The following is a 14,446-nucleotide window of genomic DNA, read 5'->3' as shown; positions in this document are numbered from 1 at the left end:
AGCTGTTGGGGCTGATGTGAGTGGAAATATGGTTGCAAAGAATGCAAGTCAGCAATCACAGTCTTTGAGTGGACCAGGAGAAGTGGTTCAGTTGATAGACCATGGAGTGGCAAGCTGCGTCATAATACCAATCCTGCAAATGTGATTAGTACATCACATACAGGCAAAGAGAAAGTGGTTGAGCCTCTTAGTATGCCTGACATTTCTACAGGGCATTCCATGTTAATGGAGAGTCTAGTGGCTCAGAGATGAGCCTGATGAGGATTTTGGGATACCAGCTATGAGAACACCTGGTGTAAAGAAGGCTATGGAAGCCATGAATACAAAGCTGCAAAGATTTGGGAGAGTGAAGAATCCTGTGCAAAGGTTTACCTATGATGGTTATGTGGCACACCACTATGCATACATGGCAAAAGTTGTGCAAGTTGTAGAGCTCACATGCATTGATGAGGCTATTGAAAATGTGTGTTGGGAGAAAGCTATGGATGAGGAGATGGATGCACTATATGGAAATGAGACTTGGGATTTAGTGCAATTGCCTGAAGGCAAGAAAGCGATTGGATGCAAGTGGTTGTATAAAGTAAAACATAACAGTGATGGAAGCATAAGCAGGTACAAGGCTAGATTGGTAGCCAAAGGATTTGCGCAGACATATGGCATTGATTATGAGGAAACTTTCATCCCAGTTGCCAAGATGGCAACAGTGAGAGTTGTGATAGCAGTGGCTGCATCAAAGCAATGGTCTTTACATCAGATGGATGTAAAGAATGCATTCTTGCATGGGGATTTGCAGGAAGAGGTGTATATGTTGCAGCCACCTGGTTATGAGCATGTGAGTCACCCCGAGCATGTTTGCAGGTTGAAGAAAGCCTTGTATGGCTTAAAACAAGCACCAAGACCATGATCTGACAAGATTTCTAAATATCCACTATTGGCTTTCATGTAGCCAATGCAGATTTCTCGCTGTATGTGAGGCATAGTGATAGAGGGGTTGTGCTTGTTGTCATCTATGTAGATGACCTAATCATTACGAGGGACCATGATGCAGAGATCTTTGATGTAAAGATCTTGCTTAGACAGAAGTTTGAGATGAAGGATCTAGGGGAGCTCAGATATTTCTTCGGCATTGAGGTGATTAGGTCACCTTGTGTGTTCTCTTTTAGGGTTTTGTGAGTATGTGTTTGCTTGCAAGAGCTCAATCTCTCTTCTCCCCTGCATCTCTTCAACATGCATTATACAAAAAGCAATGATAATCCTAGTGCTAATGCTAAAAAATAAGGACAATAACATAATAACCATTTTAATGATAATCCTAATGCTGTTAATGCTAAAAATAAGGACGCGAGCATAATAACCATTTTCATAAGTTAAAGAGACAAGGGTATGATATTGAAGAAGAAACCAATGGACTAACATCCTTGTTATTATTTGGTGGGGATCATACCACATGAAAGCCATAGGCATGGCTATGAAGAAGAGAAAAGAAGGCTAGATTTGAAGAGAGGGATTGTGGAGGCTTTTATAAACGTGTCTATATAGGTAGCATTGCCATTTTAGCAACACTTCATCACATCATGGCCCCATGGAGCTCACATTCATATGGCTCTTCTTGCCCTTTACGTGCAAACCAATCTTTTCAACCTGAATTAGGGTTCCTACGTTAGGACTTTGGTTCTCCATGACAAATTAAGGTGTTATAGTCCTAGCTATTGGCTTTTTGTAATAGGACTCAAACTTAAGATTTTCACTCATTGTGCAAGTGTAGGGTTTTGGATAGCTCTTTAGATTTTCTACTTGCTCTCTCTATACGCACTTCTATGTACAATCACAATGAGGACTTAGACTCTTTATGTAATCACAATAATTTTTTCCCCTCTTTATGCAATCATTCCTAGTTTAGGAAAGAATGAAAGATTTTGCACTTTGTACGAGCACTATTGGATTATGTCTTCAAAGTGTACCTATTGGTTGTCTACCCAATTTCAACTAGAACATTGCACTTTCCCAAGTATGAATTAGAACCTTGCACTTTCTTTATTCTGATTTAGAGAAATTGGGATTCTAGCTCTATTGTGCATTCTGATGGTGTAGTTCTATTGTGCATTCTCATTGTGGCATGACACAAAAACAAATATATAATGGTTTGAATAGATTAATGTGGCCAGTCTAGTCTGAAAGGAATACTGTGATTCAATCAATTGAAGGGGACCGAAATAGAGACACTTAGCAAATATTTTATGAGAAATAGTGGAGATTCAAGTAGAAATTTGAGCTTGAAAGAGTTTTTACTCCCCAGAAAAACAAGGGTTAGGTAAGTGCTTCGATTTATCTATAGTTATGTTAAGTTGAGGAAAATGTCTTGTAACTTCTCCTCCTAATTTCTTAATATAAGCTGCCCCTTATTAAAAAATATATCTTGACCTACCTCAACCGAAGAGAATAACCAACCTACCCTAATTGATAGATACTTCTCCTTCCTAAGGTTGTGGTGTAGTGTTGATGGTGTGGCAGTTACGTTTAATGTGAACTCTTCACCAAATTTATTCATATAATACATTAACACGACACACCTTATAGACATAAACATCTACACATCATACGGGTATAAGGTTTTAATCTAAGGTTGATAGCTTTTGAAAACGAGTCGTCCTGCCAGGACCTAACCCATGTCTCCATCTTATTGTTGCAAGGTACTAAGGACATCATTTTTTTAATTCACACTGCACGATGCATGGATTCTTGTTAATGGCTTGACGCTGAAGGGTAGAAATTGCATAATATTATACCAAAATAATAATAATTTGTAGAATAGAAAAAGAAGGAATAAAATAAAATAATTAAATTTGTGCTTGCTTATTTTTTTTTCCCAAGGAAATGGCTTTTTATATTAAGAACTTGAGTGATGGGACGGATAATAAAATACTTAAGGGTTATGCGTAGAGATTAAGGGGTCATTATTGCACTCATTATATAGAGGCTAGTAATATTGCAAGCGTATTTATGATGCCTTGTTGTGGGAATAAATGATTATATGCAGTAAGATTTGAAATTATAGTGCCAGCTAGTTTGGCACGTGCGAGGGTGTGAGTTTGGCACGTGGCGGAAGGCTGGCAGGTGGGCACTGGACATTTCAGACCGTGTGTACTGGGTATTTCAGACAGGGTGTGCACACAGAGAGAGGCACGGTGCCTCGTGTGTGAAACCACGCGTGACGCCACGTGGCAAGCATATTCATCCCCGAGTCCCTTGTAATGGCACCTACTGTACTTTCAAATTTCCAAATTAAATATAAAATAAAACCCGTAGTACTAAAGTTCCACTTTAGGGAAATTTTCGCGCGTTAAAAAATGTACGTAATTGAGTACGTGTGCTTTTCCCGGGTGCACACTGACCGACGCTAACGACAGGCCATAATACCAGGCCTTAAATTTGATGCCTAATGTAAGGCTTCATGGAAAAAAAAATGAAGCTTTGGAGTCCACAAATGGGCTTCAAATTGCAACCTTATACAAAATTTTGGGATTCATAATCTCTCTCTCTATATATACTCTATAGTATTATATATATATATATACTATATAGTATATATATTATAATTTATATACTATATTTTTTTGAAGCCTTGGTGATTTAGGAGGGCTTCAATTTGAAGCCTTGCATGAAAAATTGGGCTTCATGGTTGAAGCCTTTAGAATATTGTAGGGCTTCATTTGAAGCCTTGCACAGCCATTGAAGCCCAAAACGGGCTTCAAATTTAAGCACTGCATAATACATATCAACATCTCAGCCGTCTCCGCCCCTCCGCGCCGCGTATTTAGCAATGATATCGAACGCGCCACCGCCACCGCCACCGCCAGGGTCGCCACCACTCCTCCTCTTTACGTCAGAAGAAGTCTCTGGAATCTGCGCCCTGGTCCCCACGAGCGCGCCCGTGCCACGTAGGAAAACGTAGTGGCGCACACCTGTACCGCTCAAAGTATTTTTGTGACGTGTCGCATGCCCCGCTGACAAACGACGTCACCCTATGCCACTTAACAACAATTCTTGTTGCAATTTCTACACTCTACTAGTTAGTGAGTTACATCGAATTCGTTTCACTGGAAAAGATATTGAAAAGGCTTAAGATTCATAAGCTCTTCCTTCCATGTGCCTGTTCACATGGGGGTAAAGAGTCGTGCTCATCTAATCGAGCACTCCGAATTTGGTCCCCTATCGATTCGGCAAATCCGAGGTAAGAGTCGTGATCGTCTCACCGAGCACTCCGAATTTGGTTCCCCCTATCAACTTGGCAAATCCAAATGGCTCTGCATGTGTTCATTGGTCGAATAGGCTTTCTAGGGAGTTTCACAAATGTGAGGTGGTTTCACATCTCTCTCTCTCTCTCTCTCTCTCTCTCGCACACACACACACACACACACACACACACACACACACACACAAGATGGTTTGGATGGATTGAGCACCAAGGAGGCAAAATGGGCATTTGAGAATCCACTTTGAGCACATGTGTCGATGCCAACACTTAGTGTTCTACCACCTACTTCACGTGAATAAGCCTTGTAAAACCCTGGACTTGGGATGACATGTGACCTTAGAGCTAGGTCACATGGGAGGGATTCCATAAGTTTTTTTGGTGACACACATGGAGGTGATTTTGAGAGCCCGTGTGTTGTAAAGAGATGCATTAAATGAAAAAGTAGGTAGGTGTCGCACTACCAAAATAGTTGCCAAGTCAACAATCAACTACCAACTAGACATCAAATAAACCATATGCCACTATCAACCCTACCCTTTCCCTTCTGTTTTGGGCCAATGCCCATTTTCCCATGGCACAAGCCACACTTTAAGCTTACAAGCCATAAACAAAACTTCAAATGCTAGCACCGAACCTCAACTCCATTGAAAAAAACAATAAATTGGTTGATACACCAAGTTACTTGAGAATTGCTCATTTTTATGAGATGCTTCTCCTATTCATGAGAGTAGACTCGAGACATTCATCCATTCTGCTCCAATGTGACTCCAAGTAGCTGTCACTTAAGGACACTATGAGAAACCATTTGATATTAAAAGAAAATTACTTTTGTTTTCTTTTAAACCCCACTACTCACTATGAATAACAAACTTGTTGATAGCTCACGACACACAAAAGACTTGTTGGGGTGATAATAACACCTTTTGATATTCTAGAAGGACACCAAATGAAATGCAATTAATCACTCAATGGGACTAATGCACAACATAAAAATACAAGGAGAGAGATAGGGGGTGAGAGAGAGTGCACACGTGTGCACGCACACATGAGAAAGACAAATTTGCATCCTTGGATTAGCTAGAGATTGGTTTTTCTATTGAGGGAGAGAGAGTGCGCGCGCGCGAGTCCACACACGCATAAGAGAGACAAATTTGGCATCCTTGGATTAGCTAGAGATTGGTTTGAGTGCGCACGCGCGAGTGCACACATACATAAGAGAGACAAATTTGGCATCCTTGGATTAGCTATTGTGCACATTTCCCATAGCTTTGTTATGGTCACTTAAGTATGCACCTTGTTTTCGGTGTGCACACTCCCATACCTCTCACCTTCTCTTACTTTCCCAAGAGCTCACATCTACGAGGGCTTCACAGTTCCTTACACCCTATCAAGCTTTGACCACTAATCTTTCTGGATTTGGTGGGTTTATGAATGCAGAAGATCGGCTTGATGGGCCTAACTACTCACTCTGGAGCGTCATGATGAAGAGTCTACATATAGCCAAGGGGTGATGGGAGATTGTCATGGAGTAAGAGCCTCATTCTACATATAGCCAAGGGGTGGGAGATTGTCATGGGGTAAGAGCCTCATTCTACAGCACCATCTTTCACCACCTCCTCAGTTCAGCAAGAAGGGGGAATCAAACAATAGCCCAAGTGGTGTCAGGTATTCAAGCACTACCTAAACCCACTGAAGATCAAAGATGGTGAGACACCCATGATGCTCAAGCAATGTCCATGATCTATCATTCCTCACATCCAATCCTACAGCTCTACGAGGCCTAGTTGGTACTTAAAGACCATGTTCCAGTTCCATAATGAAGCAAGAGTCATGTACTTAATGAGAGAGCTTGACAACCTGACCCATGAATGAAGGGGATTCCATAGCGGATCGCCTTACCATGGTTACAGACCTTAAAGAACCAATTGTTGAACATAAATGAGGTAATTGATAAAAAGAAGGTCTCCACAATTCTTCATTCCTTACCTGAGTCTTATTAAAGTTTTCACACTTCTTTGTATCTTTGTGAGAGGAGGAGGTAATCCAATTTCCTTTAAGGACCTGGTTGGATTACTTCTTCATGAGGAGCAGTCTAAGAAGAACAAATCCAAAGGAGACACAAGGTGAGCAAATCACGCCTTCTTCTCTAAAGATAAAGGCAAAGTGGGTTCGTCCACAGAGTGACACTAAGAAAAAGAAAGGAAAGTGTCATTACTGCCATAAGCTTGGGTACTACATCGCGGGGGTGGGGTAGTCATTACTGCCATAAGCTTGGGTACTACATCGCAGGGACGAAGAGTGTCAAAAGAGACCTACCAAGCTCAAAGCTAACAAAGATTGTGCAAACACTAAATCTACTACCTTCGACAACAAGAAGCAATAACTAGAGGAAAAAGCAAACCTGATCGAGGAAGATTAGGCTAGTGCTAGGGGGATGGGCATAGAGCAGGCTTCTCTGAGCAAGCTTTAAAGCGGGCTTTTTTTGATAGCCAATCCTCCCCCCTCCAATCCACTGCAACCAACTCCTCAATCTCTCTCTCTCTCTCTCTCTCTCTCTCTCTCTCTCTCTCTCTCTCTCTCTCTCTCTCTCGTTCCCCCTCTGCTCTATTAAAATCTATTCCTCTTCCCGCTCACTCCCTCTCTCTATGTATATATATATATATATATATATATATATATATATATATATATATATATATATATCTCCCTCTCCCTCTCTCCCTCTCTCTCTCTATCCCTCTCCCTCATCTCCCTCCCTCCCTCTCTCTCTCTCTCTCTCTCTCTCTCTCTCTCTCTCTCTCTCTCTCTCTCTCTCTTTGTATATCTCTTGATCTCTCTATTTATCTATCTCTCTCTCTCTCTATTTATTTATCTCTCTCTCTCTCTCTATCTTTATCTCTCTATATCTCTCCCTCTCGCCTTCTCTCACTCTCTATGGAGATGGCTTCTTTGATGTTCGGCACAGTGCTGCCCGAGCTAGACATGTTGGAAGGATGAGAGGGTAAGAGATAGAGGATTTGGGGTTGATGTGAGAGAGAGAGACGGAGGGGGAGAGAGGAATAGCTTGTTAAGGGAATATGTGTTCAAAGAGAGAGATTATGGTAGATCTAATGAGCTCCAAGCCATACCTTTCTATAGTTTTAAGTAGGTCTAGTTAAAGCCTTCGCACATCACTTTTAATAGGGACCTCTCCTTTTTTTTGCTGCATGCGTAAAATAGTAATTAAAGGAACACCTCTGATTTTTTTGGTGCATGCAAAAAAATAGTGCTTAAAGGAACACCTCTCCTTTTTTTGGGTGCTATCAAGCTGAGAGAGAGAGAGAGAGAGAGAGAGAGAGAGAGAGAGAGAGAGAGAGCACATGAACCCTCCCCATCGTTTGGTGGGGGCGGGGCGGCGGGGGCGGGGCCCACTTGCTCCTAAAAAAGATGGGGGTGGGGGTAGTCAGGGGGTTGTGGTGAGCTTGCCACAAGTGTGAAAATGGCATTTTGTCCAGCCATAAAAAGGGGATTTTTACTGGATTTATCATGTTTTATTTCTTGTTTTTTGGGTCTTGGTTGACTGCCCCTTGCACTGGGCGAACCCCACAGCAGCCCACATACTATATATAGATTCTCTTGACCATTCAACAATTGTACCACATCATTGCACTCATCCGATATACCGCATCATCATCTGTTGGTATTGTTGTTTTGCTGGCGCCATACACTACATCTGCTTCATCATCTTCGCATGTCAACTTGAGCACACCAGTGTTTTACATCAATACATCATTGGGACAGCAGCCCTCTTTGCTACATATCATCCACGTTTACATCAGCATATCATCAACATTTTACATCAGCATATCATCAGCATTTTACATCAGCATATCATCAACGTTTTTACCTTAGCTCATGGGATAATAGCTCTCTCTACTACATAGAGCACTTCAACATTTTTCCTCAACTCATGGGACATCAGCCCTCTCTGCTACATAGACCACACCAGCATTTTATCTTAAATTCACTCCTTGGGACAACATCCCACTCTCTACTATAGTATAACACCTCAACGTTTTATCATCAGTACATATCTTGGGACAACAACCCCCTCTCTGCTACAATACATCATCGTTTTTCTTCTACAGTTTACCTTGGGAAGCAACCCTCTCTGCTCACCATCTTACATCATCAAGACAAAACCCTCTCTACTCCTTATCACCACTCAGGTATTGCAGCACCCTCGTCACTAGAGCCTGCACCACTCAGGACGGTAGCCCTCTTTACTCTTCATCACCCCTCACGTACCGCAACACCCTTATCACCTCACATCAATGCGAGACTTCATCATCGACCACTTTGGCACTCGACCACCCCTCAGAGTGCCTTTGCCTCACATCGATGCGAGACTTCATCATCAACCATGCTTCCAACTCTGGCATCATCTTTGCTTCTGCACCGGTCTTCTACTCATAGTCTCCTCACATCAGAGGGCTCTTATACATATTTTCACTCACCATCATTTATACACTCACTCACCCATTTCATGCTGTGTTGTTTTTCTCTGATCTCTCATTTCGTCCTTTTGCCCTCACATGGTATTAGAGCTATCATGGGCAAAGGGATTGAAGACCTCAAGAGAACACATCATGGATCGTCTACCCACACTTCCGAAGGACCAATTTTTCTCACCAGAAGTTGATTCTCCAAAAGTCTGATTTGGACCACATAGGGAATGGGATTTCTTACTTAGAGGAGAGCCCCATTTAAGATCTTTCTTTAGGAGACGATCAACCCATCTACATGCACTCACCCTCACTACCTTTCCCATCACGATTTCCCTCTCAGACTTTATTAGACTTTGCTTCCAGAGGGGGATACATTCCTTCTACCAGTGTGTCAGTGTGGGACCCTGGTATCCTTCATCTTCTCTCATGGTCCCCTTTTTGGCCTAAGAGGGGCTGTGTGAAAATGGCATTTTGTCCAACCTTAAAAAGGGGTTTTTTACTGGATTTATTAGGTTTTATTTATTATTTTTTGGGTCTTGCTGCTAGCCAACTACCCCTTGCACTGGACCGACCAATAGTCGACATACTATATATAGATTCGCTTGACCATATAGCAGTTGTACCACATCATTGCACATATCTAGTACCATTTCATTGCACATATCCAGTACCACATAATCACTTGTTGTTGTTGGTGCGATACACTATATCTGCTTCATCATCTTCGCCTGTCAGCTCTAGCACACCAGCATTTTACATCATTAGGACAAAAGCCCTCTCTGCTACATATCATCTACGTTTACATTAGCATATCATCAGCTTTTTACATCAGCATATCATTTGCGTTTTTACCTTAGCTCATTGGACAACATCCCTCTTGCTACATAGAGCACTTCAATGTTTCCTCAGCCTAATGGGATAGCAGCCCTCTCTACTACATAGAGCACACCGGTGCTTTATCTTCAATTCATTCCTTGGGACATCAGCTCATTGTCTGCTCTACAGTACAACACCTCAGCATTTTATCATTAGTACATATCTTGGGACAATAGCCCACTCTCTGCTACAGTACATCATCGTTCTTCTTCTACAATTTACCTTGGGAAGGACAATAGCCCTCTCTGCTTATCTTCACCATTGACACCACCCGGGACGACAGCCTTCTCTGCTCCTCATCACCATTCAGGTATTGCAGCACCCTCATCACCAGAGCCTGCACCACTCGAGATGGCAGCCCTCTTTGCTCTTCATCACCCCTCAGGTACCACCACCCTTGTCACCCCAGAGCCTACATCACTTCATGTTCCGCTGCCCACTACCACCTCGGAGTGCCTCTGCATCCACCAACATGAGCCTTTGACATCGACCACCTCTTGGAGTGCCTTTGCCTCACATTGACGCGAGCCTTCATCATCGACCATGTTTTAGCTCCGACATCATCTTTGCTTCTGCACGGTCTTCTACTCAGATTCTCCTCACATCAGAGGGATCTTGTACATATTTTTATTCACCAACATATATACACTCACTCACCCATTTCATGCTATGTTGTTTTGCTCTCGTACATCTGGTACATCTGGTCCTTTCGTCCTCGTACATCTAATCCTTTCGTCCTTTTGCCCTCACACAACCCTCCCTATGGTTTGGTGGGGGCGGGGCAAGGCCCATATGCTCCCAAAAAGGGTGGGGCGGGGGCGGTTAGGGGGTTGTGGTGAGCTAACCCCAACCCACCCCGTTGTTTAGTGAGGGTTGTGCCGTTTGGTGGGGGCAAGGGGGCGAGGCCCATGAACCCAACCCCCCTTATAAAGGGGTATAAACGGGGGTCAGGTTTACCACCCTCCTCTCCTCCCCTTGCGCGCTTTAGACTCCGCTCCTTTTCCTTGCCCTCTCCTCGCGCCCCCAGAGAGAGAAGGACATGATAGACAGAGGGGGAGAGGCATGTGTATGTGTTGAAGGAGAGAGAGGGTTTTAGAGAGATAGAGGGAGAGAGACCGAGGATGTATGGTGAGAGAGAGAGAGAGAGAGAGAGAGAGAGAGAGAGAGAGAGAGAGAGAGAGGGAGGAGAACGATGGCAGGGAGGAAGCGAGGGAGAGGGAGAGAGGGTGTGTGTTGTGTGTTGTGTGTTAGAGAGAGAGAGAGAGAGAGAGAGAGAGAGTGGCGGGGCGGGGCTAGGCAGAGGGTTGGGGAGGTGGATGGGGAGGATGGGGAGGGCTGAAATTGTAGAGAGAGAACAAAGAGGTGGATGGGGCGGGGCTAGGCAAAGGGTTGGGGAGGGGAGGATGGAGAGGGTTGAAATTGTAGAGAGAGAACAAAGAGAGGCTTGAGGAAAAAAGCCCGCTCAGAGGAGCCCGCTCCATGTCCATATCCTAGTGGTAGGTGGTTGTGTAAACTAGCATCGTAATGTGTGTATTTAAGCTATTTAAATAAAGCAGTTCTAGTGTGTGTGAACAACCACTAGTGTGTGAATTCTCTTATACATGGGAACACAACCCCTTAGAAGGATTAGGTAATCTGTTACATTTCCGTAACGCCGCTACGGGCGTTACCACAAGAGGGGACGGCCTCTGGCTCACCACCCAGCCATAGAGGAAGAATGAGGATTGCCCCTCATCCCCCAGGCTATATAGTGTGTGGCCTGCCGTCCACACTAGCCTGGCCGCCCATGACTCCGCATGGTTCTTCCTCTATGACTGGGTGGTGAGCCAGAGGCCGTCCCCTCTTGTGGTAACGCCTGTAGCGGCGTTACGGAAATGTAACACTGGTATCAGGCTATATAGTGTGTGGCTTGCCGTCCACACTAGCCTGGCCACCCATGACTCCGCATGGGCGTCCTCTCCCACTGAACCCCGGACATGGCCATCCGGTCTGCCGTCGGTCGCCGCAGGCATTACAGCCTACGTAACATAATCAATGATGTACGTAGATGACATCTCATAGGGACACTTGGCATCTTGATGTGACGTGTGGCATGTGTGGTGGTAGCATATGCATGCACCTTATAAAGGTTGCCTCATATGTATAGTGTGGCATCTTGATGTGACATGTGGCCTATGGTGGTAGCATATGCATGCACCTTATAAAGGTTGCCTCATATGTATAGTGGTGGCATACGCATGCACTTTGTAAATGTTGCCTCCCCTATAAAGAGGATCAAATCTAATAATAAAAAATGCTTTTCAACGACTCTTGTACTTCTTTCCTAATCCCCGAAATATCATGTGCTAATTATGCTTATCATTGTCTCTCTTAGATCTTGTAGAGGTCGCATCTTGCCTCTCTCTATACCTCTATATCCAGCAAGAATAGGGAAGTCAAAGAAGGAGGCTTTGGGAGGAGACGGCAACAATAGTAGACTCTGACAATTCGGATCCAACTTACCGAAACTCGCAGAACTCCTATGCCGGTACCTCACATTCTACTCCAACTACCATTGCTACACAGACAAGGGAAAAAAGCGCTCGATAGTAATGCCTCTGGTTCCCTCTTGCTTCGGCTCAAAAGTTTTCAACACCTTTGGCATGGCCATCCTCTAGGAGCAGGTAATTGTTTATGCGAATCAAGTTAAAAATCTTAGAGATGAAGTTGTTGCTTTGAAGCTAGTAGCTAACCAAGAGTTAGAAAAGAACCTAGTAGAAATGTAAGCACAATAGCAGTTGGATGTAGAGCCAAGATTCAAGTGTTGAAAGACGCATTGGTTGTTGCAAAGTAGGAGGGCCAATGGTGACGAAACAAAAGCTTATACAAAACCTTGAAAGACACACTGGTTGTTTTGCAAAGTAGAAGGGCCAATGGCGACGAAACAAAAGCTTATACAAAACCTTGATGAGTATGAAGCTATAATTGCCAGGATGGAAGCATGTTGAGCATATGCACCTATCCAAACAAATAAATGACAATCTGGCACATGCTACTTTGTTGGCAAAAAGGACAACATAAGTTCAGAAAATCTATAAAAATGTTGTCAATTTATACATCATTGTGTGCATAAATTTTGGTGGCTAATAGTTTGCCCTGCCCACCCAATTGGCCATTCATTACACTCATACTCTAGACAATCCATTGGTGGTTCATCTCACACCCAAGCTACCATCTCTCTAATGAGGGGACTAGATCTGACATTAACGTTGGCCTCAATCAGCTCTTACCATAGCCTCAAGCACATTCTTGCGCCATCATAGTCCTCGAGTAGTCAAATGACTACATGGCCAAAGCAACATTGCTTATTGACGAATTTCAACATAAGATCACATGCAGAGTCGGTAGAAGAGGAATGTTAGGAGAATCAATTATATCTCTCTTACCGAATTGATATGTATGCTCAAGCTCATCTAGATGCACATGTCATTGAAGTGCAAATTCAACATTCACAAGATTAGGATTAGGATTTTCAAATCATGAAGTTTTAACATCCGACTATATTATGTTACTTACCTTGCTAATGACACATGCAACTCTACATTAGGCGAAATTTGGACTCAAAAAGGTGCCTTTTAAGAAACACCGTGTCAGCTTTTTCTTTAAAAAAGGGCTGATGGTTAATTTTTTTCAAATTAAATCAAAATTTATCAAAGATTGTAGTGGTTTGCATCATGCATGTAGCATGCTAATGCTGCCATTGCCCACTTGCTTGCTTTTGTCTTTTGTTGTGATTTGCACGAGATAAACTGTTGGTTTGTCATTTGTGAAAGCCTTAGGAATGTGTTCTTTTTATTTGGCCTCTGGTCCTTCACATGGGCGACAACATTTAATGGGCTCTTGATGGGTCCTTAATTGTTAAAGCAACCTTAGATCTGTGTAGACCCTACGTCGTGTGGATATGGGTTTCTCGAACCCACATGTTTTAGTGTTGCCTGCCTTCAGTACAGTGAAGGTTCATATTCTCACGTGCACAAGGGAATACAATATTCAATGATTATTATCTCTATGGTATGTTGATGTAATTGTTATCTATTTGTGTATTGCTTGTTTAATATGTTAATCAATCCATCTTGGTCATCCACTAACAACCACTAACAAAATAGAAGGTTCTTAAGGGGCATCCATTCCACATGGTGGCCGTTTTGCCTTCAAGGCACACCATGCCATATGGAAGTATTGAATTCAAGCCCTAAGGCTTCCTAATCCACATGGCACTCTATGAGATGTGAGAGACATTTAGCTTGGGAGGTACTTGATGTTTTTATGCACCTACATTCTTTTTAAAGGATTGCTCCATGCCCATCATGTACTCAGGTGTAGCTTGATGAAGGGTGCTAGAGGTTCTCATGCTAAACTATGGTATAATTGATTTAATGCTCACACTACCATAGTCATTTTCTACACCTCTCTTCGGACGGGTTTATTATACGCCATTCTTACATAGACACACACCTCTCACATGGTATTCGGAGTGCTATTGGACAGATTCGCACCTCTTCACACCGGCTGAGGATAGAGACAGGTCGATATGAGGATATATCACTAGAGGACCGCATATGCCAACTTTGCCATCAAGAGGTGGAGTTAGAGGAACACTATATATGTCGTTGTAATGTGTCTACTAGAGATCCGAGGGAGGTACCACTGCCTGTTCCGTGAAGGCTTTGGACCTTTGCGTCGGATCATGGACTTTGAGGACCAAAGGTGCTTAGGGTACTTCATACTTGAGCTTAGACGCCATAGAGAGAACCTATTAAGGGACATGAGGGCAGTGGGACCAGAGCCG

Source organism: Cibotium barometz, chromosome 54 (assembly GCF_041138505.1).
Source record: "Cibotium barometz isolate CiBa-2024 chromosome 54, ASM4113850v1, whole genome shotgun sequence".
NCBI classification, from domain to species: Eukaryota; Viridiplantae; Streptophyta; class Polypodiopsida; order Cyatheales; family Cibotiaceae; genus Cibotium; species Cibotium barometz.
This window is presented reverse-complemented; position numbering follows the sequence as displayed.